Source organism: Carassius auratus, unplaced genomic scaffold (assembly GCF_003368295.1).
Source record: "Carassius auratus strain Wakin unplaced genomic scaffold, ASM336829v1 scaf_tig00029804, whole genome shotgun sequence".
In the NCBI taxonomy this organism is placed as follows: Eukaryota; Metazoa; Chordata; class Actinopteri; order Cypriniformes; family Cyprinidae; genus Carassius; species Carassius auratus.
The window spans coordinates 149,886-155,000 of record NW_020525797.1 but is presented as its reverse complement, the minus strand read 5'-3'; positions in this window follow the sequence as shown (position 1 = coordinate 155,000).

The following is a 5,115-nucleotide window of genomic DNA, read 5'->3' as shown; positions in this document are numbered from 1 at the left end:
AGAAATATTTTCAACATCATTTAAGGTTCATTTAGGCATAATTTATACTGTTTCTGGACCAAATCAACACATGAAGATTAGGCTACAAGAGAAGACTTTTTACTGGTATAAAAACATGGATTTTTGGAAGTGAATTGCTGCATCCAAAATCACATACCGTATTTTCTGGACTATAAGTCCACACTTTTTTTTCATAGTTTGGCTGGTCCTGCGACTTATAGTCAGGTGCGACTTATTTATCAAAATTACTTTGACATGAACCGACAGAAATGAACCAAGAGAAATGAACCAATAGAAAGCATTACCGTTTAAAGCCACAAGAGGGCGCTCGATGCTGGTCATTTTCCTGTAAATTAAGACATAGAGCGCCCTCTCGTGGCTGTACACTGTAATGTTTTCTCTTGGTTCTAAATAAATTTGACTTTTAGTCCAGTGCGACTTATATGTTTTTTTCCTCATCATGACATAATACGGTACTTCCCTGCTGTGTGACAAAATAATTATGTCTGAATTCACTCAATGAATATTTCAAAGCTCAAATCAAGTCCAAATACATGTCCGTCATTTGTTAGAGAAAGCACAAAGGTGGTTTTAGTCACTGCCGGTGTGAACAGGACTTTAGGTAGCTACTACATTTTTAGTGACTGTCAACAATCCCAAAACTCATCTACACGTTTTAAAGAACGTGTAGAGATCCATGTCGCAGGATTTTGCAGGTCTAGTATATTTTATCTTCTTATGGTGATCGGTGCATACTCTACTTGAGGCTCCTCTTTAACATCCTGTAAAAAAAAATACAATAGTATTTAGGCTAATAATGCTTTTGGAAAAGGCAGCCCAGGACAGTACAGTATGTACCACTGACAGAAAAAAGTGCAAAAATGTAGAGGTGGAATGTCTTGTGTTTGTGGCAGTATCCTTAAAAAAAAATTCCTGAGTGCTAAATTGATACAGAGATGAACAGCATACCTTTGTAATAAATCTTACTGTTCTATGCACGTTTCTGGTGTTGAATGTTGGTTCAATGTAAGTGATCTCTTCAGGAGTCTGAACTGTGTGAAAATAATAATAGATGCATTAAGCAACAACAACAACAACAACAACATCTCAATCTTAGCTAGATCTGGTTCTTCACAACATGTGTGCGGTTATTATAAGGCTGTTCAAGTAAAACATTTAATGGTTCATTAATTGTGCGGTATGAACATGTTTAATGCTCCATTACATGGTTTTAATGGCTTCAACAAATGGATTCAGTTTGGATTTCATACAGAAAATGAACTTTATAGACATTATTTGCAGATAATTTATAAATCATACCAAGATAAATGCTAAAGTAATTTAAATTTTATTATAGTGTGATGAAATGTAATAAGTTGAAGCTGAAATAAAATGTCACCCACCAGTGAATCAGTGTTATTCTAGACATTTTAATATGAAAACCAACTTAGTGCTGCAACTTTACACATGTAGGATTATGTTTCTGAGTTACTGTATCATTAAATTAATGCAGAATTGCATTTCTGTCTTGTATCTGTATTTGCGGTGTGCTTTATTGCATTTTGAGAAATGCAGAATTAGTTTTTCTGAGCAAGAGCATTGCCCAATGTCACTTTATAGATAACAGACAAACTTGCCTTTTTGATCAGTTTTTCTACACTTCCTGTAAGTGAGAAACATCCCGAATGCAACCACAATCAACAGAGATCCAGCCACAGCTGAAAGAAATATCAGCACTATCAGAGACCGAGAGCCTGAAATGATAGAGAGACACAGTCATTAGTGTGAGTGAAATTGTCAGTCTGATCTAATGCTACATGAACATCCTTCTCAGTTTTTGCTGCTTTACTTGTTGACATCATAATTTACTGCATGCTTTTGATTCAAGTTTTGATGACAGATGTTTGCTATAATGCTTTAATGAGTAAAAAAAAAAAAGTTTGCAAGTTTGGCAAGTTTGGTTGTTGTCTATAAAGTGATATTGTGCAATGCTCTTTACTCGTCTCGCTCAGAAAAAATAATTCTGCATTTCTCAAAATCCATTAAAACACACTAGAAATACAGAAACAAGACAGAAATGCAATTCTGCATTAACCTAATGACACAGTAACTCAGAAACATCCTACATGTGTAAAAATGCAGCACTCAGATTTTCACATTAAAATGTGTTTGCATAGCCTTTTCCCCTTTTTCAGTTGTAGATGTGTTTCTGTTCCCCACAGTCCTTGTTTATTGGTTCTTGTTTTGCATTACAGTTTTAAAAATAATAACCTCTTGCATTTAGATCTGTCTCTTTGCCTGCCTTATCCTCTGCTCCGTAGCATGTACATAGTCAAATTAAAAAGAGAGGAAGCATGTTTGAAAGCCACATTTATTCCAGTTTGTGGACTATGTAATGAATGCTAGTCAACTGTTTGTGGCCTGTAGATTAATATAATTTGGTTATCTCCCAAAGCTATTTACTTTCCTAGAAGTTTTTTTTTTTTTTTTTTTTTTTTTACTTTTTTTTAACTTTTTTAATTATTATTATTATTATTTATTTTTTTATGCAGACAATTTTTAATTGACAAGTTCAGGTAAAAAGAAGTGGCTGAATAGATACAAACACACTGTGTGTTGTTTAGTGTAGCTGAATGTATTGAAGCACAGCTATTGGTCAACTCATTAATTTGACCCATCTTTTCAGCACATGACCAGTAGACTGTGATCAATAAATAATTGCTTATCTCACCTGAACATGTGTGACAGAGTTTGCTGATGTCCAGATGTGTGGTCTGGTTTCTGATGGGATTGTTGATCACACAGCTGTAGCTGTTTTTCTCCTGATATTCCACCTCCAGAGGTAGAGAGAGACTGATGCTGAGATCAGACACACTGATGCTGGACAATAAACTGTTTCCTTTGTACCAGGAGAGAGTCACATGACCCACATTCACCACTGAACACACCAGTGAACAATTCTGCTGTGATGATGAAGATGATGAAGAACAGTCTCTGGTAATGTTAGGAACAGACAGACGAGCTGAAAACATGAGTAAAATCAGATTAAATAATATGAATGGTAAATAAGAGGGCTGTTTTTGACAGTGTTTAATGTGTTGAGGGAGAGTTTGTGATGCTATTCACAAACGATAGACTATTGTGATTTGTTGTTGTTGTTTTTTTACTTTAATTTGCGATGCCAACTTCATAACAATCATTCAAAATAAATTATTCAATATGTTGTACTTTAGCATGAACTTTTTACATTAGCAAGGTAAGAAACTCACCATAGACAGTGAGATTGAAGTTCTTCCTCACAGTGTTGCTCTGTAGTGTATAAACTCCAGTGTGTTCAGTTCTGGTGTTTGTGATGGTCAGAGATCCAGTTTGATGATCCACCTTCAGTCTGTCTCTGAATCTCTCATCAAGAACATCATCAAATACAGCCGTGCTGTCTTCCAGTACATCGATTTGAGCTATTAAAGTGTTGTTATATCCAAACCTCCACAGAATCAGATCTTCATCCATTATGTCAGTAAGACCAGAGTCTAGAGTGACTGAATCTCCCTCTGTCACTGACACTGACTCCACTGCATCTAAACCAGCAAACACACCTGAAGAATATAGAGTTTGTCACATATTAAGGGTTAATGACTTTATGTTGGTTTACTTTACTATAGGATGTATGTACTATATGTTGTAATTATTTAAAAGTGAAACGAAGAACACAAATCAGCACCACACAGGAAAGAAGCTAAAAGGAAGTATAAAGTTGAGAGAATCTGAATCTGTCCTTAAATTATTCTGTGATGATAGATCTGAACCTAAAGCAGATTATACATGCTAGTTCAGTTTCAGAATATCTGAAAATAATAACAAATGTATATTAATTTTATTACCCTAAAGCATTAACTAAATCAGTAAAACACACAACCACACACACACACACACATATAACACACACACGTATCACTTACCAGCAAGTTTGCACAAACACATGCAGACCAAAATTATAACTTGAAGCATTTTCTTTAAGCACTGTACTATTATAACATCTGAAAACAGACTACTAAACAGGACAGAAGTGAGATATCAATCTAGTGTGTGAATCCTCCCCCAACCCAACATGATCTGACCACGCTTTACTGAAAGTGCTCTAGCTGTGACCACAGGACCATATGACACAGCAGTCACAAAACACTCTCTAGCTTTACTGTTCTTACTAACAGAAAACTGGAACATAATTATCAGTGGATCACAATGTTTCTGTTCCTTTCTTTCAACCTTTCACTCTACAAATAGGGCACAACTGTACTTTGTCAACAGCATCTCTACTTTGTTAATTCAGTTTTCATATCTGCATTATTAACGTGTTATGCGTTGATTTATGAGTTTGCACGTGTTAAAAAGTTCATCATAACACGAAAGTTTATGAAGAATATAACGAAGATACCATTCTAATTTCATGCTGAGTTATAGGATTATATGTAGGCTATGTTAAAACGTAATGTTTAACTCATTTTGAATTTCGAGAGTTTTTGAGAGCGAGAGCGATGCGTTGCCACCGCTACTATTAAATATAGAAATTTTCATAAGAAGATTTTTTTGTATTTGTTTTAGTCACAGAACTATAACAGAAAACATGCTATTAATGCAACAAATAAGACAACGCTTGCTTTGCAGTTGTTTCGACTTGAGTTTGAAAATCAACATTTTAATAAATTAATTTATAACACACACAGTTTTATTACACAACGTCAATGGGTGTGTCTTGTTACAGATCAGACAAACATTTTGATGGTGGTTTTAGCCACATAACTATAATATAACTCATACTATTGAAAATGAAACCACTACACAATTTAGTTCAAAATAGATACCGTCTTCTATTTTAGCTTCAAAGGCTGTGTCTTGTTGCGGAGAAGACCATATCTATGCAAGTTTTACTGTCATATAAATCAGGATACATGTTACTGAATTAAATAAAAATCTGTTAATACATTCATTTAAATTGAATACAGCTTACTTTCTCAAATCCATAGGCTGTGTATTCTTAGAGATTCCTAGACAAACATTTCCCAGTAGTTTTCATTCTCAAAAGCGATGGGGAAGTCATGCTATTGACATTCAATA